This window comes from Dreissena polymorpha, chromosome 4 (assembly GCF_020536995.1).
Source record: "Dreissena polymorpha isolate Duluth1 chromosome 4, UMN_Dpol_1.0, whole genome shotgun sequence".
NCBI lineage: Eukaryota > Metazoa > Mollusca > Bivalvia > Myida > Dreissenidae > Dreissena > Dreissena polymorpha.
Window position 1 is genome coordinate 87673784 of NC_068358.1, and position 14159 is coordinate 87687942.

The 14159-nt window shown below is 36.7% G+C and overlaps 1 protein-coding gene across 6 annotated transcripts in view; it reads left to right on the forward strand.

Annotated features, from left to right (window-relative positions):
* The window catches only part of LOC127877394 (transient receptor potential cation channel subfamily M member 3-like), a 279970-nt gene that overhangs the window by 33126 nt on the left and 232685 nt on the right, over window positions 1-14159 (forward strand). Inside the window, exon 2 of one of the 6 annotated variants that reach the window (XM_052423222.1) lies at window positions 6065-6160. The exons of the other annotated variants lie outside the window; for them this stretch is intronic. The gene's annotated coding sequence lies outside the window, so the exon portion shown is untranslated. The remainder of the gene's footprint in view (window positions 1-6064; window positions 6161-14159) is intronic. 6 annotated transcript variants of the gene reach the window in all.

The window sequence follows — 14159 nt, forward strand, 5'->3', positions numbered from 1 at the left end:
TATTTGTTGTTTGTTTTCATCCTTTAGTGTGTTCTTTCATTAAATTAAATTTATTCTTAAAGAATTTACATTTCTGAGATTTAAAAAAAATCTAAAATGATGTGCTAAGCAGAGAGATCTTTGTGGTAACCACATACCAAGCTCGTAGATTGTGTTCTTATCCCGAGTTCATTTTTAGTAAAAACAAATAATAACAACAAATCGTTCCTAAAAATGAATTTCCTTGCATGCTAATGTTTTATTCAGATATAATTTATAAAACTATATTTGATATAGTGCATGATTTTCAATAAAATCGATGATTATGTTCACTGTCTCTTTATGCACTTACAGTACAGCCAACGCGGAACAAACATTATCCGCGGCTACGCCATGGCCAGAAATTTAGTACGCGGCGGCCGTGTCTGTTTTAACCTCGCGTACTTTTGCGAAGTAAATGAGTGAAAGGATATACACCTACATGTACATTTGTGTAGCATAGAAACCTAGATTTACGCTACTTTTATATTTTCACGGTTTAATAAGCGATATGGCACGTAATGCGCTTTAAGAAATTATCGTTGAATAAATTACGCACAATGTTAATGTTTTGTTCGATTCTGGAATGAGCTTTATTAAATTTGTAATCCGAAACACGCTTCCGAATTTTAATGCTAATGCGACATTAACAAATTCTAGCGTCAAATAAACAGTTCTAAAATATCCTTTGTCTCCATAAAAAGCGCACGAAAATTATGCAGACATGTACAACGTCGCATGGAAATTTTGGGTGTATTTTGTATTGTATAAAAACATGTACATCACGTCAGGCGATTTATGCGTGTTCAGTGGGAACAAAAACGCCCAGATTGGACGTTATTTCATCACATCTTTAAATAGTTACAAATGCCAAAATGTATTTGATACTTAAGAATAATTGCAAATGTGTGTGTGTCTTGAGCACTTTTATAGTAAATATTTACCGGGATTTGCTTTTAAACTGGAATATACGGGATTATCGGGTAATGATTAGCGATATCAACTGTATAATATAAACAAAATGAAACAATAGTTATAATAAGCTGATCATTAACAAAACAACAATTAAGTGTTAAGTGTTGTGGCTTCAAACTGCTAATTGTCTCAGCTAAAATATAATAGCAAAAACAACAAGCAATTATAAATCCACCAACTGCTGGAGTCTTGACCACACGTATGTGCCAAAACATAATTACATGACATTTATGTGTGAAATACAAACTCTACAGACGGGAAACAAACTAATTTGGCAAGACACATTAAATATGCTTATATGCTAAAATATTTTGTCGTAAAAATTAAACCCAAAACAAATATGTTTGTTGATCGTTTAATGTAAAGACAATAATCATACAGCGCAATAATTGCACACAAAGTAACTTAAAGTACTTTAGCTGATTCTAAAAATGACCATGGCAAATGATTATTGGAATTTTATTAATACATGCCTGTGATAATCGTATTTTGATTTTGTTTGTTTATTTTGTTTTTATAAATTCGATTTTTTTTATTTGCATTCGTTTAAAATAAAATGTATTTCTATCCGGATGACAGCAATTTCTTTAGAAACGGGAATGCAATCACTAAAAACTAAACAACAGCATGCTTTTTTATTAACTAGCTTATCTATGTTGAATCCGCACACAATAAATTAATTATGATTTTAAATATAATTATAATTGTTCTTTTAAATTTCTTTGACTAACTAATCATTTTAAAAAGATTTTGATTTGAAGATACACATGGACTCGGCGTCATGTCGCGGATCGTGGCTTGCCTCGGCATGTCTAGGTGAACAGATGGGAAGCTTCGCAGCGAAATGCGACTTTCAGCCGCATACTGATGCCGCTTCAACGGCCGACTCGGCATCGACTCGTTGCGCCTTGCCGCCGCGGATCGCGAAATATGTTTGTTCCACATTGGCTGTACTGTATATGAATTCCATCTCGTTTTGCCAACCAGTGGGCGGAGTCTAAAATTTGCAGGTGCGCGTGACATCACGCGTTTACTCGTCTATACTATACTATTTTGCAAAATTCAACATTAATTAAATGCTGTTTCAAATAGTTTTAAGTAATGATGATGGCAAGAAAAAAATTGAATAAAAAATATTGCCTATAGATCTTTGGATTCGAACCAGGAACCTCTCAGCAATTCCACTGCACCGTGCAGACATTAATATCCAATCATTAAATATAAAAGCCAGGTATTTTTCAGATTATCGAGAAAAAGCATTACTCATGCTTAACAGTGTATTTTTTTTTGTTCAAAATCAGGGCAGGTATACTGGCCCTATTCCCAGTTTTTTTCACCAATTTTGGCCTTTCCCAATGGAGTTTCCAAAAAAAAAAAATCTTTTTCTACATTTCAGCATTTAGTTAATCCCCCATTCAGCTCTATAACTTTAACTTAAGTAAATATAATAACGTTAATAAAATATTTAATAAAAGTTTAAAATACAATTTTGAAGAATTTGTTACAAAAACAACAACAACACTCATTTCCCAATTTTAGTTCAAACACCGCTATATTTCCCAATTTAAAAGGACCAGGCCCCATTCCCAATATGAAAAAAACACTGTTTATTATTTTATTGATTTTTAATGATGATCATCCATAAATGAACCAATATTGTTAACTCTATTTCAAGTCAGAATTGTTTTTGCTTGTTTGCATTCTTTTTTTATTATGCCCTCCTTGGAAGAAGAGGGTGTATATTGTATTGCTGGAGGTCGGTCGCTCTGTCGGTCAGTCGGTGTGTGTTTGTCGGTAGACCAGTTTGTCTATGATCGAAAATTGACCGATCGGTTTGATACTTCACATGTGCATTGGCCTTGGACAGTAGATGACCCCTGTTGAAATTTGGGTCACTAGGTCAAAGGTCAAGGTCACTGTCGCAATAAGTGTTAAAATCATTTCCAATCAATAACTCATCGACCCATGGACGGATTGGCTTGAAACATCCCATGTGCATTTGCCTTCGACCATGGATAACCCCATTAAAAAAAGGGGTTACTTGGTCAAAGGTCAAGGTCACTGTCACAATAAGTGTGATAGTTGTTTCCAATCAATATCTCCTCAACAAATTGACAATGGGCTTGATACTTCACATTTGCATAGGCCTTTGGACAGTAGATGACCCCTATTGAAATTTTAGTCACTAGTTCAAAGCCCTGGTAGGGGGGAGGGGGGGCATATGTGTTCGAACGTGGAACTCTTGTTTAGTCTATGACAATCATTTTAAAAATCATCTTTTTACCAAACTGTGAACAAGCCTACAGTAGTTTAGTTGGGTGTTCCCAGAGCGCTGCCCATGTATATCCCATAGACCCAGCAATCAGAAAGAACCAAGTGTTTAAGGGTTTCATTGCTCATATATATCCCATAGACCCAGCAATCAGAAAGAACCAAGTGTTTAAGGGTTTCATTGCTCATATATATCCCATAGACCCAGCAATCAGAAAGAACCAAGTGTTTAAGGGTTTCACTGGACTACAAACACTGCTCATGTATATCCAATAGACCCAGCAATCAGAAAGAACCAAGTGTTTAAGGGTTTCACTGGACAATAAACCCTGCTCATGTATATCCCATAGACCCAGCAATCAGAAAGAACCAAGTATTTAAGGGTTTCACTGGACAATAAACCCTGCTCATGTATATCCCATAGACCCAGCAAACTGAAAGAACCAAGTGTTTAAGGGTTTCACTGGACAACTTACGCTGCTCATGTTTATCTCATAGACCCAGCAAACTGAAAGAACCAAGTATTTAAGGGTTTCACTGGACAATAAACCCTGCTCATGTATATCTCATAGACCCAGCAAACCGAAAGAACCAAGTATTTAAGGGTTTCATTGCTCATATATATATCTCATAGACCCAGCATACTGAAAGAACCAAGTATTTAAGGGTTTCATTGCTCATATATATCTCATAGACCCAGCAAACTTAAAGAACCAATCATTTAAGGGTTTCATTGCTCATATATATCTCATAGACCCAGCAAACTGAAAGAACCAAGTATTTAAGGGTTTCATTGCTCATATATATCCCATAGACCCAGCAAATTGAAACAACCAAGTATTTTAGGGTTTCATTGCTCATATATATCCCATAGACCCAGCAATCAGAAAGAACCAAGTATTTAAGGGTTTCACTGGACAATAAACCCTGCTCATGTATATCTCATAGACCCAGCAAACTGAAAGAACCAAGTATTTAAGGGTTTCATTGCTCATGTATATCCCATAGACCCAGCAAACCGAAAGAACCAAGTATTGAAGGGTTTCATTGCTCATATATATCCCATAGACCCAGCAATCAGAAAGAACTATGTATTTAAGGGTTTCACTGGACAACAAACGCTGCTCATGTATATTCCATAGACCCAGCAAACTGAAAGAACCAAGTATTTAAGGGTTTCACTGGACAATAAACCCTGCTCATGTATATCCCATAGACCCAGCAAACCGAAAGAACCAAGTGTTTAAGGGTTTCATTGCTCATATATTTCCCATAGACCCAGCAATCAGAAAGAACCAAGTATTTAAGGATTTCACTGGACAACAAACGCTGCTCATGTATATCCCATAGACCCAGCAAACCGAAAGAACCAAGTGTTTAAGGGTTTCATTGCTCATATATATTTCCCATAGACCCAGCAATCAGAAAGAACCAAGTATTTAAGGGTTTCATTGCTCATATATATCCCATAGACCCAGCAATCAGAAAGAACCAAGTATTTAAGGGTTTCATTGCTCATATATATCCCATAGACCCAGCAATCAGAAAAAACAAACCAATATTTAAGGGTTTCACTGGACAATAAACCCTGCTCATGTATATCCCAAAGACCCAGCAAACTGAACCATGTATTTAAGGGTTTCACTGGACAAAACAAACGCTTTTCATGTATATCCCATAGACCCAGCAAACTGAAAGAACCAAGTGTTTAAGGGTTTCATTGCACATATATATCCCATAGACCCAGCAATCAGAAAGAACCAAGTATTTAAGGGTTTCACTGGACAACAAACGCTGCTCATGTATATCCCATAGACCCAGCAAACCGAAAGAACCAAGTATTTAAGGTTATTATTGCTTATATATATCCCATAGACCCAGCAATCAGAAAGAACCAAGTATTTAAGGGTTTCACTGGACAATAAACCCTGCTCATGTATATCCCATAGACCCAGCAAACTGAAAGAACCAAGTATTTAAGGGTTTCATTGCTCATGTATATCCCATAGACCCAGCAAACTGAAAGAACCAAGTATTTAAGGGTTTCATTGCTCATATATATCCCAAAGACCCAGCAATCAGAAAGAACCATGTATTTAAGGGTTTCACTGGACAACAAAGGCTGCTCATGTATATCCCATAGACCCAGCAAAGCAAAAGAACCAAGTATTTAAGGGTTCACTGGACAATAAACCCTGCTCATGTATATCCCATAGACCCAGCAAACTGAAAGAACCATGTATTTAAGGGTTTCACTGGACAACAAACGCTGCTCATATATATCCCATAGACCCAGCAAACCGAAAGAACCAAGTGTTCAAGGGTTTCATTGCTCATATATATTTCCCATAGACCCAGCAATCAGAAAGAACCAAGTATTTAAGGGTTTCACTGGACAACAAACGCTGCTCATGTATATCCCATAGACCCAGCAAACCGAAAGAACCAAGTGTTTAAGGGTTTCATTGCTCATATATATCCCATAGACCCAGCAATCAGAAAGAACCAAGTATTTAAGGGTTTCACTGGACAACAAATGCTGCTCATGTATATCCCGTAGACCCAGCAATCCGAAAGAACCAAGTGTTTAAGGGTTTCATTGCTCATATATATCCAATAGACCCAGCAATCAGAAAGAACCATGTATTTAAGGGTTTCACTGGACAACAAACGCTGCTCATGTATATCCCATAGACCCAGCAAACCGAAAGAACCAAGTATTTAAGGGTTTCATTGGACAATAAACCCTGCTCATGTATATCCCATAGACCCAGCAAACTGAAAGAACCATGTATTTAAGGGTTTCACTGGACAACAAACGCTGCTCATGTATATCCCATAGACCCAGCAAACCGAAAGAACCAAGTATTTAAGGATTTCACTGGACAACAAACGTGTAAGTATACTGGTATAGCAAAGACACAGAGTAACACGGGGATGTAACACTTCCTTTAGTATAATTGCATATACATATACTCCAGAAGTTCAACATTTCTTTCAGTGAGATGGAAATTGTAATCAGAGTCTAAATAGTACATTTATACATGTGTGGTATTTTAACCATTCTTGTTTTTTCCATGAGATCCAAGAAATGCAAATGAATACAAATGAATACAAATCATCGTTGCACCGCAGAGGGCCATGTTTCAGCTTTTATTAGTTTTCAAGATAATCAATATTGCTGACAAAGTATTTTTTAGCTCACCTGAGCACAACGTGCTCATGGTGAGCTTTTGTGATCGCTTTTTGTCCGTTGTGCGGCGTCAACATTTGCCTTGTTAACTCTTTAGAGGCCACATTTATTGTCCAATCTTCATGAAATTTGGTCAGAAGATTGGTTGCAATGATATCTTGGATGAGTTCAAAAATGGTAAAGTTTTCTTGAAAAACATGGCTGCCAAGGGGCTGGGCATTTTTCCTTGTATGGCTATATATAGCTATAGTAAAATCTTGTTAACACTCTAAAGGCCACATTTATTGTCTGATCTTCATAAAACTTGGTCAGAAGATTCATCTCAATAATATCTTGGCCGAGTTCAAAAATGATGCCAGTTGGTTGAAAAACATGGCCGCCATGGGCGGGGCATTTTTCCTTATATGGCTATAGTAAAACTTTGTTAACACTCTAGAGGCCACATTTATTTTCCGATCTTCATGAAACTTGCTCAGAAGATTTGTCCCACTGATATCTTGGATGAGTTCAAAAATGGTAACCTTTGCTTAAAAAACATGGCTGCCAAGGGGCGGGGCATTTTTCCTTATATGGCTATAGTAAAATCTTGTTAACACTCTAGAGGCCACATTTATTGTCCAATCTTAATGAAACTTGGTCAGAAGATTCATCCCAATAATATCTTGGATGAGTTCGAAAATGATGCCGGTTGGTTGAAAAACATGGCCGCCAGGGGGCGGGGCATTATTCCTTATATGGCTATAGTAAAACCTTGTTAAAACTCTAGAGGCCACATTTATTGTCCAATCTTGATGAAATATGGTCAGAAGATTTGTCTTAATGATATCTTGGATGAGTACGAAAATGGTTACGTTTGCATGAAAAACATGGCCGCCAAGGGGCAGGGCATTTTTCCTTATATGGCTATATATGGCTATAGTAAAAGCTTGTTAACACTCTAGAGGCCAAAATTATAGTCCGATCTTCATGAAACTTGGTCAGAAGATTCATCCTAATAATGTCTTGGACAAATTCAAAATGATGCCGGTTGGTTGAAAAACATGGCCACCACGGGGGCGGGTCTATTTACCTTATATGGCTATAGTAAAACCTTGTTAACACTCTAGAGGTCACATTTATTTTTCGATCATCATGAAACTTGGTCAGAAGATTTGTCCCAATAAAATCTTGGATGAGTTTGAAAATGGTTATGGTTGCTTTCAAAACATGGCCACAAGGGACAGGGCATTTTTCCTTATATGGCTATAGTAAAACCTTGTTAACACTCTAGAGGCCACATTTATTGTCCAATCTTCATGAAATTTGGTCAGGAGATTGGTCGCAATGATATCTTGGATGAGTTTGAAAATGGTTATGTTTGCATGAAAAACATGGCCGCCAAGGGGCGGGGCATTTTTCCTTATATGGCTATATAAGGCTATAGTAAAATCTTGTTAACACTCTAGAGGCCACATTTATAGTCTGATCTTCATGAAACTTGGTCAGAAGATTCATCCTAATAATATCTTGGACGAGTTCAAAAATGATGCCGGTTGGTTGAAAAACATGGCCACAGGGTTTTTTCAGCACTGTCTGCACTTCCGGAAAACGGAGGCGTTCCCAAAGCAAACGGACCCGATCCCAACCCGAAATTATTTTTTTAAAAATCCCATTAAAAAAAAAATAAAAAAAATTTCTTTTCAGAAAGAAGTGTCTTATGACTTATGATTATTAGATTATAAATGTCCAGCTGATGTGTATCATACCAACAAGCACTGCTGTGGTTGAGCGAGGATTCAGCACCATGAACCTGCTGTGCTCCCCATTACGCAGCACATTCACACAAACCAAACTTACTCATCTGATGTTTACCTGCATTGAAGGTCTAGATCTAAATGACAAAACATTGGAAGAGCTGTGTGATGCTTTCAAAAACAGAAAGCAGAAAAAAAAAATGCTGTAACTTGTGTGACTAAACAGTGTTTGTTTTGGTATAATATATCTGCTGTAAGTTTTTGACTGTACAGTTCTTATCTCCGAGTGTAACTGTAACTTAAAAACAGAATTGCAGTACTTGAATAAATGTTGACCATGCCCAATATTGCATGTGTTTATATAAAGAAGACAAAAAAACAAATAACTACAAATTTATTTGTTAAACCACTGACTTATTTAAGCATGATAAATTCCCAAAATGGACAATTTTGTCGATAAAAAATTCCCAATTTGGTCAGACTCCTTTTCCCAAAATAGGCAGAAAAACCACCTGGGCTATTTTCCTTATCTTATATGGCTATAGTAAAACTTTGTTAACACCCTAGAGGTCACATTTATTTTCCGATCATCATGAAACTTGGTCAGAAGATTTGTCCCAATGATATCTTAGATGAGTTCGAAAATGGTTTTGGTTGCTTTAAAAACTTGGCCACAAGGGGCGGGGTATTTTTCCTTATATGGCTATATATGGCTATAGTAAAACCTTGTTAACACTCTAGAGGCCACATTTAGTGCCCAATCTTTATGAAATTTGGTCAGAAGATTGGTTTCAATGATATCTTGGATGAGTTCGAAAATAATCATGTTTGCTTGAAAAAAATGGCTTCCAAGGGGCTGGGCATTTTTCCTTATATGGCTTTAGTAAAAGCTTGTTAACACTCTAGAGGCCACATTTACTGTCCGATCTTCATGAAACTTGGTCAGAAGATTAGTCCCGATAATATCTTGGACGAGTTAAAAAATGAAGCCGGTTGGTTGAAAAACATTGCTGCCAGGGGGCGGGGCATTTTTCCTTATATGGCTATAGTAAAACTTTGTTAACACTCTAGAGGCCACATTTATTTTCTGATCTTCGTGAAACTTGGGTCAGAAGATTTGTCCCAATAATATCTTGTTATCTCAGGTGAGCGACTTTGGGCCTTTCAGGCCCTCTTGATTAAAATTGAAGTACTAATAAATATGAAATAATCCAGAATCCAGGAGCTTCTCGGGGCCACTTGGGCCCCTGGCCAGTGCATAGCTCTTAACCCACCGTGGGCTTTTCCACCCTTAGGGCTCAGTCTGATGTTCAGGAATCAAACAATTTGACCCATGTACTGTTTAAGGGGATAGACATGTGGCAAAACACGTTTCACAAAAATATCAGTTGGTAAAATACTCTTTTTGGCAAAAAAAACGTATCTGGAGCTGTTAGTCCAGACTACATCATTTTTTAGCTCATCTATTTTTTGAAAAAAAAATTATGAGCTATTGTCATCACCTTGGCGTCGGCGTCCGGTTAAGTTTTGCGTTAAGGTCCATTTTTCTCATAAAGTATCAATGCTATTGCATTCAAACTTGGTACACTTACTTACTATCATGAGGGGACTGGGCAGGCAAAGTTAGATAACTCTGGCTTTCATTTTGTCAGAATTATGTGCCCTTTTTATGTCCCCCACTATAGTAGTGGGGGACATATTGTTTTTGCCCTGTCTGTTGGTCTGTTGGTCTGTCTGTCTTTTTGCGCCAACTTTAACATTTTGCAATAACTTTTGCTATATTGAAGATAGCAACTTCATATTTGGCATGCATGTGTATCTCATGAAGCTGCAAATTTTGAGTGGTGAAAGGTCAAGGTCAAGGTCATCCTTCAAGGTCAGAGGTCAAATATATGTGGCCCAAATCGCTTATTTTATAAATACTTTTGCAATATTGAAGATAGCAACTTGATATTTGGCATGCATGTGCATCTCATGGAGCTGCACATTTTGAGTGGTGAAAGGTCAAGGTCATCCTTGAAGGTCAGAGGTCAAATATATGTGGCCCAAATCGCTTATTTTATGAATACTTTTGCAATATTGAAGATAGCAACTTGATATTTGGCATGCATGTGTATCTCATGGAGCTGCACATTTTGAGTGGTGAAAGGTCAAGGTCATCCTTCACAAGGTCAAGGTCATCCTACAAGGTCAAACATCATATAGGGGGACATTGTGTTTCACAAACGCATCTTGTTATACTTAAAAAATTAAAAACTTTGGTTAAGTTTTGTGTTTATGTCCATTTTATTCCTTAAGTATCAAAGCTATTGCTTTCATACTTGCAACACTTACTAACTATCATAAGGGGACTGTGCAGGCAAAGTTATGTAACTCTGACTGGCATTTTGACAGAATTATGTGCCCTTTTTATACTTAGAAAATTGAAAATTTGGTTAAGTTTTGTGTTTAGGTCCACTTTTTTCCTGAAGTATCAAAGCTATTGCTTTCTCATGAAGCTGCACATTTTGAGTGGTGTAAGTTCAAGGTGAAGGTCATCCTTCAAGGTCAAGGTCATCCTTCAAGGTCAAAGGTAAAAAAATAATAATTCAAAAGCAACGTTCTCATGAAACTGCACATTTTGAGTGGTGGAAGTTCAAGGTCAAGGTCATCCTTCAATGTCAAAGTCAATTTTTTTTATTCAAAGCGGCGTTATCATGAATCTGCACATTTTGAGTGGTGGAAGTTCAAGGTCAAGGTCATCCTTCAAGGTCAAAGGTAAAAAAAAGTATTAAAAAAATCAAAGCGGCGTTATCATGAAGCTGCACATTTTGAGTGGTGGAAGTTCAAGGTTAAGGTCATCCTTCAAGGTCAAGGTCATCCTTTAAGGTCAAAGTTAAAAAAAATGAAAAAAATTCAAAGCAGTGTTCTCATGAAGCTGCACACTTTTAGTGGTGGAAGTTCAAGGTCAAGGTCATTCTTCAAGGTCAAGGTCATCCTGCAAGGTCAAAGGTCAAAAATAAAATTAATTCAAAGCAGCGTTATCATGAAGCTGCACATTTTGAGTGGTGGAAGTTCAAGGTCAAGGTCATCCTTCATGGTCAAAGGTAAAATAAAATATTTCAAAGCGGCGTTCTCATAAAGCTGCACATTTTGAGTGGTGGAAGTTCAAGGTCAAGGTCATACTTCAAGGTCAAAGGTAAAAAAAAAAAAAAAAAATTTTGCAAAGCGGCGCAATAGGGGGCTTTGTGTTTAAGACACATCTCTTGTTTTTTTCAAACATGGTTAAAAAATACAAATATTTATTTTTATTATTTTATATTTGAAATACCGTCCAACCATCCCACCCAAGAATCCCCCCCCCCCTGCCCCCCCCCCCCCCAAAAATAATTTTGTTTTGCATTTTTATTGCATTTTGGGAAGATAATGTAATAAATGACCACACCCCTCTCCACTAGGCCCCACCCCTCCCTCCTCTGATTGAAATTGAGATAGGTCCCTACACCTTTAAAAAGAGAAATAGGTGAGCGGTATGCATCCGCAAGGCGGTGCTCTTGTTATGATAAATGTGTCAATTACAGCATGTCTTTACCAAATGATTTTGCCAATATTATAGTCTTACCATACTCCATAATGGAAGCTCGATATGTTTGTGATTCTTTTTCCTATAATTCGGACGATGGTTTGTAAGAAAGAACATTAACCTCTGAGCAGAGTGCGTGCACTACCTTCTCTTATGATTAGTTTGTTGGAGTCTGAATAAACAACTGATGTATCTTAATGACCTCCGTCCAATAATCTTCAGCTGCTAATCTGATCTATTTGCAACACAATCAATGCCTTGTGCGGCTGAACAAATGTTGCCATGTCTATCATTTACTATTTCATTGGTTTGCTCTCCTCAGAACTTTGTTATCAAAGTGAAATTGCTATATATTGCTTAGAAGCAAGCTTTATTACCATTCACTCTGCTATTTCGCTAGTTTATTGTAATGTTTTCAAATGTAAGCCTTTGCCTTGGTTCTGAATAATTTTTGCCTAATATATTCATGAGATTGAGACCATTTTTCTTGAACATAGAAAACTGCATGACCTTAATCCAAGCCCATGGACTTAAGATGTCACAAATCTAAACTGGTGTTTAATTGTTTCATTATTTAAAGGACAACATAAAGTTATCAAGATATTTTGTCATCATACTTTTAGATTTTTCATTGGCATTTGCACTTTCAGAATGCAAGTTTCCTTAAAACTTACTTTATTCAGCAATCTTCACAGTACACTGTAACTCCAATATAACTCTCTCGGTTATAATGCTGAATCCAATATAACGCGGATGGGTCTTGGATCCTGTTTTTCTCCAACCTTCCATTTCTGATTCAAATCCATGTTATGCAACTTAATGTATTTTCAGACAATTCAAAAATGGCGGCGATCACATCTTGATTGCTTTATTCAACCGTCCGTTGAACCGATTTTAATCGCTTTGTGGTTAAACAGCACCGACAGCTAATTGGTGTTAATCCGTTGTGTAATGTCAATAAAGGTGTGAAAAACTTTCGAGTCAGTGTTTATTACATGTATTCCCTATCAGAGCGGTTCGGTGCGCTAATTTCAATAAGTTACGTGCAAGCAGGATAATTAAAAAATTAAAGCTATTCAAAACGATAAAAACATTCTTACTTTGATATGATTGCAGTTTGACTATATTAAAGGAGCGACTTTGAAATATACTGCGCACAGTATAAAACAAGTTTTTCTGTCATTTCATTATCATTCTAGTATTTAGTCATTTAATCTTTCCGTTTGAGTACAAGAAATTAATAAAATAATCCAGACGATTTATATACATGCTAATGCAGTGTAATTGTTAACAGAGATTCACTTTCATTTTTTCCCGTTATCAGCCCGCGGAAAGCACGTTTTTTTGCATGACGGTGTATGACGCAATAAAAAATTTCTTTGTACATGTATCGTATTGCATTCAATCTAAATTTAAATTCGCTCATTCAATGAAAGCTCTGCCCCATAATGCACTGTTCTCTTCACACTTCTGAAAATGGCGTATGCATATAGTTGTGTTTGTGAAATTCATAAACATATTTATCATCATAAATGTTTATTTTTTATTTTTTTTTAAGTGATGTTGTAACTTGATTGGATAATCGGATAAATGTGCACATTACAAAAGCGGTTTGTATACTGTTATCGATACGATTCGGTTTATATGCATGTATTTGCAGATGACAACACAGCATGGCAATACACAGGACATATATTATAGACTATACAATACCTGTTTTTATAGCCCCTGCAATAAATGAGCTCAAAACTTATAACGCGGATCCTTTTATAACGCTGTTGCGTGGTTGGACTCCGTCATCCGCGTTATGTTGGAGTAACAGTGTATAAATATTGTGAGAACTTTACAACTTGACTTTTCCTTTAAAACATGTATGCTATACCTTACAATTAATAATAAAGTTTCAGCATAAATTAAGTAAAATAAGTAAAAACGGAATTGAAATAAGGTCAGTTGGTTGTAAATTCAATTTGTAAAATGTACTTACATGTATGAAATTATAAGGACTTCACATTTGTGGATGTACTTACTGACCCATGCAAAAATGATGTTATTATACCAGACCTACCATGTACAATCATTATAGTAAGTGGTTATTTAACCATGGTACACATTTTTTTTGTTAAATGGCTCAACATTTTGTTAATTGCCAATATGCCATTGTTGATAAAAAAAAATCAATGAATAAAGGTTGACAATGGTCACTTAAAGCAAAATAAATTGACAGGATAATTCTCCTCTGGCGGATAATTCTCCTCTGGCCAACAGGATTGCAGGCTGTAAACAGGTGCCAGATTGGCATGTGATCCCAAATTGTATGCCAAATAAGGATTTTTAACCAGGTTTTCCGAAGGAAAAAACTGGTTATTAAATTGGCGAATGCGGGCGGGCTGGCGGGCGGGCGGAA